Raw genomic sequence first — 21,248 nt, 5'->3', positions numbered from 1 at the left:
AGATTTGAGTTACAAATGTTGGCTTTAAAAAAATATATATATTCAAAGATGTGCGCAAATTTTCACGATTTTTCAAAAATAGCAGATCTACAATCTCATAGCGCTATGAGCTTGAATATCTGCTATTTTTTGAATAGCCACTTTGAGAACCAATGCGTTAATCAGTGACTGGCTGACTGAGTATGTGAATGAATAACTAAGTGATTAATCGAGTAAGAACGGATGTTACAAGAGGGGTCGTATAGACTGACAGCAGGACTGTCAGCGTTTCTAATGATCGCGTCTGAGAGTGCATGCAAAATGTCCTTCGCCGGCATAACTCTCATCGACATGCCTGCACTCTGTTCATCATAACTCAAATGTTCAGTCATTGTATGAATTGCCGGAGAGGTGGACTTATTGACTGATTCTATGTTTGATTTGAGGAACAGTGGCTTGGAATCCTTGGAGATTCATTGTGATTCTCATCAATAGCACTTACCCCAAAGCCCTCTGACTCAAACCTCAGTACAACACTTATCCTCAGATGTCTCTTCAGATCTGTCAGTGTGTAAAAAAGAAAAGAAAAGAAAACGTCCGTGGGAGATGTAGCAGGCAGGTTGGAGACGGCAGCAATCTGTTTTTTTGTGATGCAACAATGTGGTACATCTGGACCAAAACAGGGATGGCAGGTAGAAAATGAAAATAAAAAATGAAAAAAAGTTATTATTTTCAACCTGGTGTCCCAATTTGGGCATGTTAAAAATTGCTATAAAATAGCTGATCTACAAGCTCACAATGCCTCACGATCTGACAGCGTAGATTGGATCTTTTTCAGATCGTCTATTTTGGATGTATTAGTAGACGACTATTTTGTCTATTTTGACAAGCTGTGAGCTTGTGAGTTGGCTGTTAGTCGTATGACAAAATATTTATATGGCTTAGTGTGATGCTATCTTTCATCTCAGGTCTGTGCCTGTAAATCTCTCCCCACCAGCTTGACTCTGTCCCCTGACAGGAATCTTTCCTTCCTGGAGCAACTTTAGTTTATTGCAATAACTTCCCCATTTCCTTGTTAATCCTGATGCTGTCGTAAACATGCGCGCGAAGAAACAAAGTGTCAATGGAGGTTAATGAAAAGTGGATGGAAGGAAAAAGCAACAGCCTTAATTAATTGAATTCTCGTCAGCCGGCGGCGTGTATCGGCCCCCCGGATCAGGCTCCGTCAGGCTTTGGGCCTCGTCGTCCGCGCCGCAGACAACTCACGTCGACCGATCAAACTACTCAACACCTATTACAACACGTCGGGAAACACTTTCACCAAGACGTGCCTCTCACTTCACCGCCTGATAATTGCTTTGTGGTTAATTACCAGGCTAATCTCCCAGCCGCAGATATCAGCCGCAGACTCTGTGTGTGCGTGTGTGTGTGTGTGTGTGTGTCAAGGCTGGGAGAACGGCGACAGGAATTTTGTCGCGTCACAGACCTCGTAAGCTTTCTTCATTATCCAGCGCTGTGTGGTGATAATGGTTCGCGCTGCAGGACGATGTCACCTGGTGTTTTTATTTCTTCGACTAGTTTCCCAGCAGACCCGGAGGGGCTTTATTTTATTATTGATATGCCTCTACTGTACTCATACAGAGGCAGAGCCTTTATTTGTGGGATGATAAGGGTTTTTGACTGCAGAACGTGGATGCGTGTAATACTGCATGACAATGAGCCCGTGTCATGTTTTATATACCAGAGAAGATGTATTTCAGGGATGATGATACTTCATTGTGAGATCAAGTCTGAAATTGTTCTTGCGTCACAGAAACTCCATTTACAACAGAACAGAAAAAAGAGACATAACAGAAATACATCCAACATAACAAAAAATCTCCATATTTAATTTTAGGATTGACTGGTGCACAAAATAGTGCTCGAGTCTATTAAATCATGGAACCTTGTATTTGTGGTTTGATGGTATACTGTGACAATTTGTATTCACAGTTCAGGTCATGGTTAGGGTTGGAAATGTTTTGACGATGTTAAACCCTATACACTTAATTAATAGTGTGACAAATAGTGAAAATAGATGATCTACAACCTCACAACACAATATCGCATTGTGAGCTTGTAGATCTGGGATTATTATCATGTTGGAATGGAAAATCTTTAGAAATCATTGAAAATGTTGGCCTGTTATGTCATGTCCAATATACTGTATAAGGCAGTTGAAAGTGGTTATTATGTAATTGTAGTACGCTGATTCAGTTTCTCAGGGGGTTGGATTACAATCTTTTAGCAGATTTTCCTTTGGTGGAGCAGTTTTGTCTTTAAAGTAGACTGAAAAAAAGCTTGTACTTGTCTATGTATAGGCTATTACTATGCTGCAGAACACTCATGACAGGTGTTTGTGCGTGCGTGCGTGCGTGCATGCATGCGTGTGTTTTAGCATCCACGTGTTTGCATGCCTAATGCTTCTGCATAAGGTTGAAACCTTGTATGTCCAATTCCTTTTTTATTATTTTAAATATGTTTTAACTTTGTGAACATCGTCTACCATCTTGTAGATATGCAATTTTCACTACTTTTGTGTGGCACTCTTGTATGATGATAATGTTGGACGTTGATTCAAGATAAAAAACATAACAAGTGGAAATATGGAGATAAGAGGTTTCTGCCTGACGGCAACAATATACGTTTGCCACATGTGCGTTCTCAGACATGTGAAAACAGCAACGGGTGGGGGGTGTCAAAACCGCAGGAAGAGCTGATCTGAGGGTCTAATAATAGAGCGCGACGGAGGCAGACAGAGAAACAACATCATAAACATGCTAACAAGTGGAAAAAGACACGCAGCGCTAAAATCACCAAATACAGTTTCTCTGCAGCGCTCCCATCCTCTCTCTGCACCTCTAACAAGCTTCTGAAGTCTCACCTCAACACCTTCACCTGCTCCCATGCCTCCCCCCCTGCTTTCTTCTCCGTCTTTTAAGGGGGTTCTGTTCCCTTGTTAAGCTCTTTTCACTGCAGCTTGTCAACTTTCTGGCAGACATCACTCTGAGGTTCGTAGCCTATAGGTAGCCTTGTGAGGGCAGGTATATGAAGAGTGTGTGTGCGTGTGTGTGTGTTTGTCTGTGTCTGTGTGTGTGTGTGTGTGTGTGTGTGTGTGTGTGTGTGTGTGTGTGTGTGTGTGTGTGGACTGAGGACAAGTATTAACAAAAAAATGTAAGGCCCATACAGAAAAAAGTCTCAAACCTTAGGACAGCGAACTGTGCGTGTGTTGTAGTCAATTGTTCCCAATCTCTGTGCCGAGGCACACAGATGTGCTGTGAGACAAGTCCAGGGGTGTGTTGGGATTTTATCACAACCACACACACACACACAATTGCGAAAATAGCAGAGGTATTTTCGCTATGAATACAGGTGCGCCTTGAGATTTCGACTTGCCCATTGGTGTGCCTTGGGCATAAAAAGTTTGAAAACCACTGCCGAAGCCTTTGTTCTCTGAGTACGGAGACTGTCTCCACCTCGAGGCCGCTCAAAGGCATGTTCCCATCAAAATTAACAACTGGTAGCATGCCAACGCAGGTGCTTTATAGAGCGCTAATCAAGGAGTGTTTAGAGAATATCTATGTCACCTCCAAGGGGGGTCATTCACAGTACATACAGTACTTTAGAGGATATGTAATGGAGTGGAGAGATGGTCTAGATAATGATAGAGAACTGATGTACCATTGCGGAGCCGCCAACTTTAACCACTTAAACCCTATATACTTAATTGACCGGTATCCGCCAGGCGTCTATACTACTTTAGGCCACCTCCTGTTTTCCCTCTACACCAAATCTCTTCACAGAAAATATAGCCTATCTACATGCTTGTGACCTTGTGAACTATTTCCGCCAAATGTTCACCCCAGAATAGACATGCTAATGTGGTTAAGAGAGAGCTAAGTAACTCTTGTCTAATCACTTTCATAATCTTCAAGTGCTTATCTATCATTCATCTCAAAGTCGGAACTGAAATTTGCGTATAAATATGAAAGTAATGCATAAATATCAAGTCAGGTTTAGTCCTCCAATATTTCACAGGGTAGGGAGACTAATTATCAGTCTTTCGTAAGATCATTCATTAACATTGCAAGATCAGTCCCTCGTTACTTCTGTCATGCCTGAGTCCAATTTAACTAAATGAATTCACCACCGAATCGGGTTAAAGCAATTCCAAGTTTTTAAATGAATGTGTCAAGTTTCTTCTTGGGGTCCATGTTCAGGAATCGAAATATAATGTGTACCAGCGCTGTCAAAGTAGACAAGTGACGGATGAAGTTTGGGTGAGTGAAATTCACTGTTGTTTTGTTTGCTTTTTGTTTTTATTTTTTTAGACATCTCGTCTTCTATAGGGACACATTTTTTATGGATCTGCAACAAAGTATTCCTCCCTTCTATTATTCAGATCACAATTGCCAATTTTGTATGCCTCCTGCATACAAAGGCTTTTTCTCACCTTGGAAGTCCAGGTATTCAAATACAATTAATTCTGGGACAGGCGGCTGGCAAGACATTAGTGTAGACAAAACATCTTGTTACACTTGATTACTATTCTTGTTGTAAAACAAAAGGGAGAGCAGCTGTGCAGTCTAATGAAGGAACATGGAAAGATAGTCCTGCTATTAAATTAACACAACTCTGTCAGTCTGTCCTCATCCATTTTCCTCCTCAGTGGTTAGACCAATCGATCTGAACACATGGACATTGACCACTGGCATATGTAAGTAAGGATTATTCGGTTTACCGAAGTTCAGCTGTTTGTTGATAGACTATTTGCACCAGAGGCTGTTGTCGCGGTCCCTGCAGCCAATGGAATCTGTGGTCGCAGTCCGATAGCCCAGACAGACAATGGTTGGAAATGTGGGAGTAGTTGGCGCTGAATTGAACACAAATTAAAAGTATATTGACCCCCAAATCTGAACTTCATGCATTACATATTAATATGATTTAGTATTATGTTGTAATGAATGTTTTCTCACAATTGTATTGTTCAAATAAAAGGTTGGTGGAGCAAATCCACTATTATTCACTTGTTAAATATTAATGAATGTATCAATTCAAAGAATAAAGACATACTTCTATAAACTGTGGTTCCAAAGTTGTTGGGTTAAACTAAACAAGTAATGCCTAATTTTGTACCTCTGATTCTATTTTTGTGTGTGTGTGTCTGTGTGTGTGCTAGCGTGCAGGAGAATGCTGCAAAATGAAAAATGGCGTGAAGCATTCGCAATTTCTAAAAAATATTTTCAAACGCGTGTTCTTACTGACTGGACATGCACGTACACACACACACACACACACACACACACACACACACACACACACACACACACACACACACACACACACACACACACACACACACACACACACACACACACACACACACACACACACACACACACACACACACACACACACACCTGCTTCCCCAGATTCCTGCTCTTGTCAGTTCCTCTCTCAACATTTCGTCATCTTCAAATCAAGGGCATGTGTCTGCATAATTTACAAAAATCCTGATTAATCCACCAAAAATGTCTTCACTTTCTTTCTGAATGTAGTTTTTCTCCATCTCTTCCATCCAACGTGTAACTGGCGTTGATTCGAGAAGAGTCAGGAAGGGCCGTAAGCGAACCAAACAGAACCTATGTCAATAACAAATTAAAGAGTGTGATGTCTTGGATGGATACAATCTGCAGGGGACATGCCTGGTGTCTCAATACAATTAACACCATGTAGGTTCTTTACCTAAATCCCTGCACCTCAAATATAGAGGTATCACTTTTGTGTTTCTCAGAGATGGCTTAAAGCTGCACTCTGTAACTTTATGTTCTACCCCGGATTCGAACTCGGGTCAGCTGTGCAAGTGCTAAATGTTTTTTTTACCACTGAGCTAATACCACTGAGCTAAAAAAATAAATGCTCAGGGGAGACATTTAATTTCGACCTTCAGGCATTACCACTTCAGTCAACCAGTCGTGTCAAGCCCAGACATGTGATGTAAATGTCTCAATAGAAGGGCAGGGAGACCAAATACAACCACCCCATTTGTCAATCAATGTTAACATTAACATACTCTACCATACAGATTGGACAACATAACGTTGTATTCACACAAAAAAGGTACATGGTATACCTTTGACAGCAATGTTGCAAACTGTCAATGCACGTTACACAATTTCGGCCGATATTAATCTTATTATCATCGTTTAGTTAATATCGTGACTGTCTTCCATTCTGTGAAATTTAAGGACAGTTTAGCGTGTGTGTGTGTGTGTGGGGGGGGGCATAGGCTGAGTACTTGATCAAGCACTCGTTGAGCGATCCTTTTCATGGCAAGTCGCATGAGGCAATAATATGCGCATTTGTGTTGAAAATATAGGCTATCCACCGTGTCATCACTACTCTAATCTAAGATTTACAAGCAAGCCTCTCTCTGTCTGACATGACTAAAATCATTGTTTTTAGTTTGGTTTGTCAATTGGACATGACAACAGCAACAACAGTTACAAAGGTTAGTGGAATTTATATTTGACATGCAGTATTGATATAATTTATTAGCCCACTCCAGTGGTCTATCCATGCACTGAAAGATTTGTGTTATAGTAGTTAACAGCTTCACTTTGCAACCACTGTGCAAGCAAGAAATGGTTTGTGCGTGCGTGCGTGCGCTGAAAGTAAAAATCGTCTTATATGATGACCGATTAATTGTACATCTTTATTGCAAACAGCACTGTATGTATTATATCGTTGCTGTCGGGCAGAAATGTTGTATCTACATATCTAATCCTTTTATGATTTATTTTTCATAAATGAATGCGTTCAATCCCTTTTACGATTTATTTTTTCATAAATGAATGCGTTCAATCCCTTTTATGATTTATTTTTCATAAATGAATGCGTTCAATCGTTCAAATGTAGCAATTTATTTCAATTTTTGCTTTAAAAAAAAGGAATAAATATGGCCTATATTGACATACCCGAAATAAGGCTGTCTGTGGATTTTATACTTATTTATCCAGTGAAAAGTATTAACAAGAGCTTGACTAAATAATAACTACATTTCATCCACTGGAACACATGAAAATGTACGAACATACAAGGTTTCTGCCCAACAGAGTTGATATACAGTGGTAGTTATATATACTGTGGCATATAATGTCTCCAGTCTCAACACAATTAACACCATGTAGAGTCTTGACCCAAAGCCCTGTACTTCAAAAATAGACATCACTTTGTGTTTCTCTAAGTAGTGTTGCAAACAGTATGTACACGTACGTACTGTACGTACGTATATACTGCATTATGCAATGTGTCAGGTATATATTCTGTGATAGTGTATATTTTCATACAGTACTGTATTATTATACAGTGCTGTATGTGTGGTTGTGCCGTGCTATATTTACATATGGCAAATAGAGGATATAATATGCAGTATCAGGCAATGCCCACAAGTTTACGTGTGTGTGTGTGTGTGTGCGTGTGTGCGTGTGTGTGTGTGTGTGTGTGTGTGTGTGTGTGTGTGTGATGGTACTGTAAACACAGGCCTGTCTCTGCCTGTCAGTGTGAGAACACAGTGTTGTTTGCATCTACGATTAGCAGCAGGCCTCCCTTCACCATCACTCACACACATGCATGCATGCGCGCACGCACACACACACACACACACACACATGCAGACTGGCTTTTCAAGGCATCTAAGCAGCTTTGAACAACAAACCAAAAAGCTTCCATTGTTTTGCCCACAATCCCCTTTTTCCAGCCGAACAAAAACACAGCAGATAATTAAATCTTCCTACTGCAGCATTGAACTGCAGTCTACATGTTCTGTATATGTTTTGTACATGTTCACTACATGTTCCCTACATGTTCTTTATAATAATGATAGCTACATTTTATCTACTTAAAGGGCAAGACCACTTTGGTAGAGGTTTGGGTTGTGTAGTTACCTTGCCATGATGTAACTCCAAAGGTGGGCAAGAAATAAATAATAATTGCTCCATTGATTAGAAATTGATAATTCAAAATATGCTCCTCATTGACGGTAAAACTGCTCTCAAAGTCACTCTTTTAGCACAAAAACGAACGCAAACAAAGTTGATTCAGACAATATAGAACATCACCAAACCCAGTACTGTTTTTTTGTTAAATAAAAAAGTCAACTTCCTGTTGATTTTGCCATTTTTAATAAGTAGAAAGCCCGCACTGGATCGGCGGATCCGGATCCAGATCTTCAAATAGTAAAATCAACAGGAAGTTGACATTTTTATTAGAAAAACAAACAGTACTGGGTTTGGTGATGCTCTATATTGTCTGAATCAGCTATGTTTGGGTTCATTTATGTGCTAAAAGAGTGACTTTGAGAGCTGTTTTACCGTATAATGCAAGTCAATGAGGAGCATATTTTGAATTATCAATTTCTAATCAATGGAGCAATTATTTTAGATTTCTTGCCCACCTTTGGAGTTACATCATGGCAAGGTAATTAACTACACAACCCAAACCTCTACTAAAGTGGTCTTACCCTTTAAGCAATTCCCTACCTGGGAATTAGTGGGCTGTGAGGATATTGCGAGTGGGCCCCCAATAATAATAAAACACTCGTTATATTAACTACTCAAAGAAAGTTAGGAAACGTAACTTTGGTCGATTATAATAGCAATTGGTATTGTATTTGTTGATTTGTCACACACCTGCCAATAGTGTGTGCTGGTAGGTCACTCAAAACGGGAGTGATTACCAACAGAAGCATATTGGGGGATGTTGGCAAATGTTTGGAAGGCGTACCCACACGTTTAGCTGTGTTACTCATTCCATGATTGCACGATCCTTACAAGTCATACCTTGTTGTAAAGGTGACTAATCAACGACAACAACAATATAAAATTCAATACCAATTGGCATTACTGAAGGGGAGAAATAATCGACCGAAGTTATGTTTCTGGACTTCTTTCGAGGAGTTTTATATGCAGACTTTGGGACTCTCTCTTTGGCTGGCTTCGGGGCTACATAGCAAGTATCATCCCTCCAGGCTATGGGACTGCGTCCACTTCTGCTCTGTATGTTCCACACGTCACATACACTACAGCAACAGCCTTGCTGGGTGTGCTATACATCTCATGCGTTTAAATCAAAGTCCTTTGTAGGGCTGAGCCAGCTCTCCCTGCTGCCGTTCTCTCTGCCGTTATTCAAAGATAGCAGATATACAAGCTCATAGCGTGGCACCGGGTACATATCACATACCACTGATATTATAGCAACATAAGTAAAACATTTATAAAAAATAAATAAAAACTGTTAGGATTTATAAGACATTTGTAGAATCCCCAGAAGCAAAGATTTGAGTTGAAAATGTTTGCTTTAAAAAACATGTCTATTCAAAGATTTGCACAAATTGCACAAATAGCAGATCTACAAGCTCGTAGCGCGGCACCAAGTGCCGCGCTACGAGCTTGTAGATCTGCAATTTGTGCTGAATTTTTTATTTAAAACCATGAAAAATACTTTTCTTTGTGGTACCGATAAATAGGAAATTAAAGTGCACTACGTTAGTTCCATTGATCCAAGCCAGAACACGATCGATTGATTGATCATTAAAATAAACATGCTTTGAAATTGCGCACGGCCCACTACCAATTAACATGGCAGTCATGTGGTCAGATGGGTGGTACCGTGAACGTTTTCAAGAATCTCAAGTGGGCCCTGATCCAGAAAAGGTTGGGGAGCCACTGCACTACACACGCACATCTCACTCTCAGCTGGACACAGTGTGTGGCTTCGGTTGTACAACAATTACCAACAAGTCTCTGAAACCTGTCACATTACTTTCTTTCACTGAGAGAAACTCATTGATTTCAATGTAGTTTTCAAGCACAAATACCAATTACCCAGCAGGCATCGGAAAAAAATAAATGCAACACAGGGATGTTGTAAGCTCCCCTGAACCCAGTACAGTGGAGTATCGAGTAAGAGAGGCTCTGCTTTTATTGTTCCTTCCCGACACCATTAACCCATTAAGACCGGGACAGCATCTGTGTCAATTTAGATTTCTTTGGCTATTCAAAAATAGCAGATCTACAAGCTCATAGCCGCGCTACGAGCGTGTAGATCAGCTATTTTTGAAAAATCTTTGGTGCAAATCTTTGAATATATATTGTTTAAAGCAACAAAAACAAAACTCAAATCTTTGCTTCCGGGGGGGTCCCTGGAACAAAATATTTTGAGATGGGGGTCCGCGGCTAAATACATATCATTTTGAGGGTCCTTGACATGAAAAAGTTTGAGCACCACTGATATAGAAACATATGTTTTTTCAGAAAACTGTTGGGATTTAGAAGACATTTGTAGAATTGGCTTCAGGTCGTAATGGGTTAAAATAAAATGGAGTAGAACATTGACTTGGCGAAGCAGAGACAAGTTTAGTTTGCTTATGCAACACAAGCAGACGAAAACGAATCCGGTCACGAGCAGGCCGAACGGGGCAGATTTCATTTGGCCAAAACGGAGGAAGAGATTTACTGTCACATTGCGCGCAGCCTCGTAAAACGCCCGTCTGGAAACACGGGCAGCAGAATAGGAGGGCTTGTAAATTCCCACCACAGGGCCCGGTGCCCGAGTCCACACTGCATTGATCAGGAGAGGGAATGATTAAAACATGCATTAGATGAAATAAGAGCAGGCTTGGACATTGATTTAAGGCTGAGGCCTCAGGCTCCTTTTTTATGGCCCTGTACACTCCTCATGTTTGTGTGTACTGCATTGTGCATGCATATGCATGGGTGTGAATGCCCGTGTCCATCCAGGAGCCTTTTCTGTTTTCTTCTCATTTCACACACGTGTGTGTGTGAAATTTTGTTTTAAATTTTGTTAGTTTTAATTCGTTTTTTGAAGCGGGTTTGGTAGTGTAGTTGTTATTTTGTGAAAAGGCATAGTTTTAGTTGTATTTTTATTAGTTTTTGTGTTTTTTTTTAATATATTTAGGGGCAAGATTCAAAAAGCTCAGAAAAGAAGAAAATCTACAAGCTCACAACGTGTCACAACCTGTTGTGAACTAGAAACAATTCAAAACAATATTGGATACTGAAAAACAGAAATTTTCTCTACAATTTTTGTTAGTTTTGTAAATACATTACAGTTTCAGTTAGATATTGTTTTGTCATAAGCCTTATTTGTGTGTGTGCGTGCATTTGCGTGCACTTACACTTGTGTGTGATTATATGCCATTGTGTTTCCCTGCTTTTAATAGCAATTTTAAATAATGAAACTTGACAGCTCAGATTTTTCACCAATAAGCTGTGCTCCACTTGATAACCCCCCCCCCCCCCCCCCCCCCCCCCACACACACACACACACACACACACACACACACACACACACACACACACACACACACACACACACACATGCATCCTGGTTCTCTCTCTGCTCGTCTCTCTTCTGTGCGGTTCAATCCCTCCATCCTGAGCTGAGCATCATAAATCACCGTCAGCATTCATCTCTTAATTAGACAATGAAAAGGTGGAGCTAAATTTAGCCTGGCCTTTCTCCCTAACCCCGCCCCCCTCCTGTCTGGTCACTTCCTCCAGCACCTGCCTCATCTCCTACACATTTAGTCTCTCTCTCTCTCTCTCTCTCTCTCTCTCTCTCTCTCTCTCTCTCTCTCTCTCTCTCTCTCTGTGTATCTATCTCTCTGTGTATCTATCTCTCTCTCTCTCTCCCTCTCTCTCTCTATCCACCTCTCTCTCTGTCTCTCCATATTTCTATCGGTCTCTCCTAGAGTTCTCAAATTCTGCCCTAACCCGACCTGAAAAAAATTATATATATATATAATTTTTTTTACCCCCAAAAAGGAAATTTCAACTGCCCCTATAGCGGCCGAACGGCAAGTGGATGCGTTGGATGCAGCTCAAAGTTAACTTTACTGCAGGTATCTATCTAGTTCTGGCAAAAATGGCCAAAACTCAAACATAAAAAAGGTGCGAAAGTGGCTGTTTTCAAGATATTTTGGTCATTATCTCTGGAACGGAAGGTCCAATCTGCTCAGTTCAAAGCTCGTTGGATGCGACACTTTGAGCACATTATGACACTTTTTTGGGTTATTCAGGTTTTTGGGCCTAAAATTATGGTAATTGTTCGGGCCGGGCCCTGTTCGGGCCAGCCAGTTAGGGCCCAGTTAGGGCCTTAATTTTCAGGTCCGTTGAGAACTCTAGTCTCTCCCTCTCTCCCTCTACCCCTCTCTCCCATCCCTTTCTCTCTCCCGCCTTCTATCTCCCTATCTGCGTCTCTCCTTCTCGACCGTATGTATGATGATTACATTCATCCTCACACCATTCACTCTCTTTTCAATCTATTTTAGTCCTATTCATGTGACAGCTCAGGGTACTTTTCAAGCTGTCCTGGCGAACATCTGTACATGATCTGTAATCACGCCTCAAATGTACCTCAAAGGCATGTAAATGTAAGTCATGATTAACTAATCAAATCCCAAGCACAGGTGGCATTAATCTACCTTGATTACACTTTAACCACTTAAACCCCATGGGTAACTGGAGTCCCTCAGGGCTCAATACTAGAGTCTTCTCTGTGTTGTGTGTTCTTGTTATTTTGGGGAAAGTTTTTGCTGAAAATACCCGATCGACAAGCTCACAACCCGACGCAAGGCGTCGCGTTGTGAGCTTGTCGATCTGCTATTTTCAGCGAAAGCTTTCCCCACAATACGGATGCTGGGGTTTTAAGTGGTTAATCCTTTCTGATCCCCAATTCGAAATATTGCGGTGTGTATATTTTAAAACTATACCTTTTGTAATGCACAATACAGTTTATGACAAATAAAATATGATTTATAGTCAGATAGAGAGAACAGAAACATATATTTGCGTAAGAATTTATGTCAGTTTCTAACCTAATCTGTTAGCAGAACAAGGAACGATCTGGGTAGATATCAGTGAAAACATGCAGTACATATTGTCAGGCAGAAGCCTCATATATCCATATATCCATATTTCGACAAAAAATTAGTTTTGTCGTAAATTATTGCCCTATACTTCGTCACCCAAGTGTGTCGCACAAAAGTAGTGAAAATAGGCGATCTATAAGCCCTAGTAAAAATAAAAAGGTATGTCAAAAAACTGTTTTGTACTTACAAGGTTTCTGCCAGACAACGACAATATGAATGGAATGCAAACAAGATTTCTTTGATGTTTTTGACCTCTGCAAAATGTCAGATTGAGAAATAGTGTTGTATTGAGGAATTGTCATCATTACACATTAAAGTAAGGGCTTAGGGGTGCTTGTGTTGCTTTGTGTTGCTTTGTGCGTTGTGTTTTGGGCTTTTTGAGCCTAATTGGAGCCTTTCAGAAAGAGTAGGCGAGTGCAGCAAATAGTCAGACTGGCCAGACATCGACCCAAGAAACTGCTGTCAGGCATTAGAGCCAATGTGGTACTGTATGCACCTCATCCGTTCGGCTATCGGGTCGTCCCTGTGTTGCTTCTTGTGTGTGCAGTTGCTCTGTGAACCAGCTTGGACTATCTCCTAACCTGCAATATTGAACTCTGTTGGATTTGTTCGTGTTTAATTCCATTCTACGTTTTTTTAACGCATTTAGTAATCTCGTGGTAGAGAAATTGTGTTTGAGAAGAAGACCCAGGAAAATCTCACCCACCCAGCATTTTTTGTCTGACAACGTTCTCCCCAAAAAAACAACATGCTGTCCTTATCAGGTGTATCAATGTTATTTGATTGATAAATAATAGAAGCAAGAACGGGTAGGACTGTGCCTTTTTCGAGCACTCTGGTGCAGTGTTGCCAGATTCTGTGAGAGAAACAAGCAACCAGGCCTAGGAAAACCAGCCCAAAAGAAGCGACTATGGGCCACATGAGCACTTTAACGTATACATCAGCTATTTGAAAATAGCAGATCTACAAACTCACAACGCGTCGCGATGCGACGCGTTGTGAGCTTGTAGATCGGCTATTTTCAAATAAAATCTTGCGGGGAAATTGTAATAAGCAGATCTGGCAACCCTGCTCTGGTGTTACGTATATTTCGTTTTCTCATACATTTATTATTTTCTTATTATACGTTTTACTATGTTTACTCAACGCTGTCTCACCCCCAACTTTAAGTAACTTTAAGTGGAAAGACAATTGTCATGAGCACTACACTTCACTGTGTGTGTGTGTGTGCGCGCGTGCGTGCGCTGTTTCTTCAGAAGTATTGTGGAAGTCCAGCACAGCCACTCTACCAGCAGTACATTGTCCATAGAGCTGCTGCCTGTCAAAGCCAAACCATACTTATGGAGCCCGACTGGTATGGGTCCCCCAAGACCCCCGAGGCCCCCTGGGGTGCTGATTGTGTGTTTATGTTGGTGTGTGTGTGTGTGTGGGGGGGGGGGAGGGGGATTAGCCTCTGATTGAGTTTTCAGAGTAGGACGTGGGGTGTGAACAGCTCGACAATGTTCTAACAGAATTAGCAGCTTGTGATGAATGGTGTGTGAGAGCAACACTGACAGGTGTGTGTGTGTGTGTGTGTGTGTGTGTGTGTGTGTGTGTGTGTGTGTGTGTGTGTGTGTGTGTGTGTGTGTGTGTGTGTGTGTGTGTGTGTGTGTGTGTGTGTGTGTGTGTGTGTGTGTGTGTGTGTGTGTGTGTGTGTGTGTGTGTGTGTGTGTGGCGCTCTCACCTCTGTAGTGTGCTGTGCTGTTTCGTTCAAGGACTTTTTCTGCCATGCAGTTAGAGTTCCACAGGTTCACAAGTTGGAAGGAACAAAGTATTTAAGGACACACACACACACACACACACACACAAACAGGTAAACGTGTGGGTTTTGCCTGCTACCGCATTTCATATCCTCTATTTGCCATATTATGTAAAAATAGTACAGCACAAACACACACATTCACCCACACAATAACCCAGGCAATGCTAGGTACCAAATCTCAACAAGTTGATCGACACGTTGCAGAGAGACAGAGATTGTTCAAGCATTTTATGCAAAAATGGGGGTGAACTCAGTCTGTGCATGAGCCTGATGCTGTAGTGTCCGTTGGACATGCCTGTTCAGAATGGACCACTTAATTGTAGCCTCAGCTATACATCTGCCAAAATGTCAACTTCATATAGTGTTTGTTTTTTTAGATAGATAATTGTATATTTAAAAATAGTGTGTGATGGTGGCCATTTTGAATTTCTGGATTTTCCCTTCATGCAATTCCTTCAAAAAAAATCCCTTCATTCAGGACAAATCTAGGACAAAATCAGTTGAGTTTGTTTTTGTTGCAATTAGTGGGAGGTCAAGTGACATTAATACCTGACTGAAGAGTTTTGATTGATTGATTAGTCACTGGGAGCGCCATGGAGAAAGGCTGCTTCCGTACAAGCTCCTGAGCGTCGCAACGTTTTTTCGTCCTTTTAGTATTTTTTAGCCTTCTTTTTTTTCCCTACACCGTCGGGTGTCTAAGGAGTTATGACAGACAAGCACTTATGGACATCAGCACAGCGATTACACGCAGAATTCCGGACTTTTTTGCCGAAAACCTTCCACTCGGCTGGGTGGCGGGAGGGCTTCCCTTTGTTCCGGCTGGAACGAACCCGAGGCGGCGAAGAAGACGGCCAGGTCGACGAGGGAAAAGAGCGGGTCTCCTCGTAAGAACAACAAAACGTGGATATAAACCTGCACTGCCTTCAATCCTGCTAGCGAACGTTAGATCTCTGTGTGAATCAAGAACAGTGACCACTATGGACGACTTACTGGCGCGCGTTAAATACAACGCCGAGACAAGGAGCACGTCCATTGTTGTGCTAACAGAGACGTGGCTAACGGAGTTAGCATCTGATTCTTCCATCACTCCCCCTGGTTTCACCGTGTATAGGAAAGACAGAGACACTGTACTAAGCGGTAAGCAACGTGGGGGGGGAGTTTGTGCCTTGATCTACAACAACTGGTGCAAAGATGTTAAAATCCTAGATAGTCACTGCTCACCAGACCTTGAACTTTTAATCATAGCCTGCCGTCCTTTCTACCTACCACGCGACTTCAGCATTGTGATTGTAGCCGTTGTTTACATTCATCCTGGAGCTAATAAGGACACAGCTATGAGGGAATTACGATCAGTGCACAAGAAAATCGCCACCCGGACTGCGCAATCATCTGCCTAGGCGACTTCAACCGGACAGACTTAAAAAAGGTCTTTCCCAAATTCCACCAGCATGTCGCCTGCAGCACCCGTGGTGACAATATTCTTGACCACTGCTACACGCCCTTCAAGGATGGATACAAAGCTCTCCGCCGCCCACCGCTAGGAAGCTCTGACCACTACGCCATCCAGCTGCTACCTGCCTACAAACAGAGGCTAAAAAGGGAGCCGGTCATTGAGAAGGAAATCCGAATCTGGTCTGAGGACACAGACGCTATGCTACAATCCTGCTTCTACCAGACTGACTGGGGGATGTTTAAGAACGCCGCTGGGAATAACATCAACGAACTCTCAGACTCAGTCACTGGCTTTATCAGTAAGTGCATAGATGACATAGTCCCAAAAAAGACAGTTCGGATCTATCCCAATCAGAAACCATGGATGGACAGCGGAGTACGTGCACATCTGCATGAACGGGATGCTGGTTTCAAATCTGGCGACGTGGAAACGCGCAACACGACGCGCGCGGCCCTAAACAGCGCCATCAGGAAGGCGAAAAAGGCCTACACAAAAAAGATGCAAGACAAACTCAGCAATGGCGACATCAGGAGCACATGGCAGGCGGTACACACCTTGACAGACTGCAAAACAAGAACCAGAAGCGAGGTGAACCCGCCTGCCTCCCTCCCCAACGAACTGAACACTTTCTACGGCCGGTTTGAGATCAGCCCCAACCGCGGCAGCCAAGCGGGGCCATCAGCAGCACCAGCAGAGGAGAACCCTCTAACCATCTCGGAGAGAGAAGTGCGTACAGCCTTCGCACGGGTCAACATCCACAAGGCAGCCGGACCTGATGGGATTCCAGGCCGGGTCCTTAAGGCATGTGCAGACCAGCTGGCGGGTGTCTTCGCTGACATCTTTAACCTCTCCCTCTCCCAGGCTGTGGTCCCTGCAGGGTTCAAAATGTCAACCATTGTGCCCATTCCCAAAAAGGCCAAAGTGACATGCCTGAACGACTGGAGACCTGTCGCTCTCACCCCGATCGTCAGCAAGTGCTTCGAGAAACTGGTGAGGGAATACATCAGCTCCACGCTACCTGCCTCGCTGGATCCGTGGCAGTATGCATACCGCAAAAACAGATCCACCGACGACGCTATTGCCATGGCTCTCCACACCGTCCTCTCGCACATGGACAACAAGCTGCTGAAGGACAAATATGTACGTATGCTGTTCGTGGACTACAGCTCAGCATTCAACACCATTGTCCCAGCAATACTTGACAAAAAGCTCAGAGACCTAGGGCTACACCCAAGCATGTGCGACTGGATACAGGACTTCTTGTCCAACCGACATCAGGTGGTGAGAATGGGCAGCATCACATCCGACCCCCTGACCCTCAACACCGGAGCACCCCAGGGATGCGTGCTGAGCCCTCTCCTCTACTCCCTGTACACGTATGACTGCACAGCCACACATGTCTCCAACACCATCATAAAGTACGCGGACGACACGACAGTGATAGGCCGAATCGTCAACAACGACGAGTCTGACTATAGAGAGGAGATCAACTCACTGGCACGCTGGTGCCGGGAGAACAACCTCTCTCTTAACGTCGACAAGACCAAAGAACTGATCGTGGACTTCAGGAGGCCGCGGAGAGACCATGCGCCCATCCTCATCGACGGTGCTGCAGTGGAAAGGGTCAGCGAGTTCAAGTTCCTCGGAGTACACATCGAGGAGGACCTCAAATGGGAGACGCACACCACACACGTGAGGAAAAAGGCCCAGCAGCGACTGTACTGGCTCCGCCGCCTGAAGAAGCTCGGAGTAGGACGTCGCATCCTCAGGCTGTATTACAACAGTTCTGTTGAAGGCATCCTAACAGGCTGTGTCACGGCCTGGTACGGGAACTGCACTGCCCGAGAAAAGATCAGCCTACAGCGAGTAGTGCGATCGGCAGAGCGGATAATGGGAATCGAGCTCCCAGCGCTCCAGGAACTGTACAAAAAGCGGTGCGTGGTCAAAGCCAAGCGCATCATCAAGGACAAGCACCACCCAAGTCACAGACTACAACGACCGCGACCGGGCAAGGGGCTCTACCGCAGTATCAAGAGTTCCACCACCAGGTTCTGGTGTAGTTTTAATCCGGCTGCTGTCAGGATGCTGAATGAGGCATAAGCCTTGTTCAGCAGCCTGACAGCAGGCGGTGCAAAACCTTTCTGGCTCTTCCTGAACACACCTGTGGATTATACCAGGGACAATGACTTGGACTTAGCTCCCCCTCGGACACACCTGTGGACTACACCAGGTACAAATGACTTTTTTGCTGCACTCCCTCATGGAGCTACTTGCGGATTATACTAGGGTCAGTCCACCCTAGGTGGACACGCACTGACCTTTTGCACCTTAATCCCATGTATAACGCACTGACTTTTTTTTTTCTTTTTATTGTGCTCTTTTTTTCTCTAAGCACCTTAACGTCCATATGTATATCATGCACAGTATAAGTATAACATGCACAGTATACATACATTGCTGCTATGCTCAGGCACCTTAGTTTTTTTTTATTATCTCAGGTACTTTGTAAATATGTAGATAACTTGTCTGGCCTTCTGTTGCTCTCTTGTTTTGATCTCCTTCCCACTTGCCCCCCACCCCTCTTCTTCTCCCCCCCCCCCTCTTCTTTCTATGGAAATTAACGTTGCGATGGGAACGATGTACAAAAACGAATTTCACCCACTTCTTTACCTTGTAAACCTGTGATGTGACAATAAAACTGATTCTGATTCTTATCAACATTTTATTCCTAAAGGATAAAAGCACAAAAAAGTCAGAAGGCTATCCACCTGTTTCCACGGGAATTTACTGGGGCACAGGCCCTATGCACAGACCTGGTGGGGGACATATCCGGCGGAGGCACCGCATATGTATAGCCTACAACCGGAACTGACGCCCACTCTCCGCTGGAAACGTGTGGAAATAGAGAGAGGGAGAGGGAGAGGGAGGTTGGTGAGAGGGAGGGAGAGATGGGGACAGACAGCCTATTTCACCCACACAATAACCCATGGAGAGAAAGATAGCCTATTCCCCCCCGAGCAATGCTGGGTACCGAATGTCAGGCTTTACGATGGTTGTCAATGCAATAAACCCGGCAACGGCGGGCGCAAAATAATAATGCCCAGATATGGACTTCGGTGTTGTTAGGCAATGGTCTCTGTTGTCTTATGTCACATGCCCAAATATGGACATATTGAGAGGGGGGGGGAGAAAGGGAGGGAGAGGGATTTCAGCGCATGAGGGAGAGTGAGAGGGGAGGGAGGAGAGAGAGAGCCTATTTCACCTACGCAATAATTCGGCCATTGCTGAACCTGAACATACTGTACATATACAGTATATAAATATATATATATAGCAGAGTGTAGAGAGACTGGAAACCAAGGGCAGAGGGAGGAGAGACATGCAAGACAAGACAGTAGCTGAGCCACCAGGCGCCCCATGCGCCCCAATATTATAAACAAACTTTTAAACTAGCTGTTGTAAATGTCAAATGAATCAATATTGAGCAACTGCAGGTTTCTCGCCTTAAAATGATTTCAGACAGTATTTTGCTGATAACGCAGAGGCATATCTGCCTGTGCTCCAGGTCTGTTAGCCTCCGCCTTCTCGGCCAGCCTGCAGCATAATACAGTAGGCCACGTGATCACGGCCTCCTGGCTCACACTTATACGTGGGTTAAATACAAATTACGTTGCATTACTTTTCATGGGTATTTGTAAGTACGAACAGTGGAAGAACAGCCTCCAGAGACACATAAGAGCAGCTGTTTAATAACAAAATCTTGAATATTGATCACGGGAGATGGATTCTGGTTCACATTAGAGGAAAGCTCGGGGATGAATAGAGAGGTGAGAGAGGAAGGAAGGAGATTAATAGAGAGGTAGCCACATATTCTAGAGAGAGATGTGAAGAAGGAAGGAGATGAATAGAGAGGTAGGAGATATTATAGAGAGAGAGAGAGAGAGCTGAAGAAGGAAAGAGAAGAATGGAGAGATAGAAGATTAACCCTTTAAGACCGGGAACGCATCTGTGTGTCATTTCTTTAGCTATTAAAAAATAGCAGATCTACAAGCTTACAGATCTTCTATTTTTTTGAAAAATCGTGAAAATGTGTGCACATTTTTTTATATATATTTTTTAAAGTGAACTTTTGTAACTTTGCTTCTGGGGGATTCTACAAATGTCTTCTAAATCCTAACTTATGCTGCGTTCTCCAACTTTTTTCATGTCAAGGACCCCCAAAATGATATGTATTTGGCCGCGGACCCCTATCTCAAAATATGTTGTTCCAGGGACCCCCAGAAGCAAAGATTTGAGTTACAAATGTTCACTTTAAAAATATATTTATTCAAAGATTTGCAACAAAAAAAAAAATCAAGATTTTGCGAAAATAGCAGATCTACAAGCTCATAGCTGAGCTTGTATATCTGCTATTTTTTTATAGCCAAATAAATCCTAAAATGACACAGATACTTTCCCGGTCTTAATGGGTTAATAGAGAGGAGAGGAGCAGGACAGCAGGGAGTGTTGGGCGGGAGGATTAGGACGGAGGTGCTGTGGGCTCCACACTGGCAGGTGAGCCAGGAGGATACAACAGCAGTGACAACACACAGAAGTGTTTGTGTGTGTATGTGGGGAGGAATTAATTGGCAAAAACGACTAAATTGGGGAGATAAAGGAGTAAACATAATTGGCTTCTCTAAATTAAGAAAGAAGCGGGGGAAAAAAGAGAGTAGAAGGGAATGAATAGAGAGATAGGAGATTAATAGAGAGAGGGGAGAGTAGATGAACAGAGGAGAAGAAGGATATTAGGGTATTATGAATAGAGAGATGGGAGAAGAATAGAGAGAAGAGAGGAAGGAAGGAGATGAATAGACGTGCAGAGCAAAATCAAAAAAGCGGGTTTGAGTTTTTAAGCAGTCAGATTTATTCATTGACGTTCAGCACATAAAGCTTTATTATACAGCTTGACGTTTTTGTGATAAAATGTTATTTAGTCCAATCTGTATAATAGAGTATGTTAAAAAAATGGGGTGGTTGTATTT

The 21,248-nt window shown here is 42.9% G+C and overlaps 1 protein-coding gene across 1 annotated transcript in view; it reads left to right on the top strand.

Moving 5' to 3' along the window:
- tenm2a (teneurin transmembrane protein 2a) overlaps positions 1-21,248 on the top strand; it is a gene marked incomplete at both ends in the record, with an annotated part of 243,147 nt that overhangs the window by 18,506 nt on the left and 203,393 nt on the right.

Source organism: Gymnoscopelus braueri (genome assembly GCF_963280865.1).
Source record: "Gymnoscopelus braueri genome assembly, chromosome: 20".
In the NCBI taxonomy this organism is placed as follows: Eukaryota; Metazoa; Chordata; class Actinopteri; order Myctophiformes; family Myctophidae; genus Gymnoscopelus; species Gymnoscopelus braueri.
Note: the sequence above shows the minus strand (reverse complement) of the source record. Positions and strands in the feature narration are given on the sequence as shown.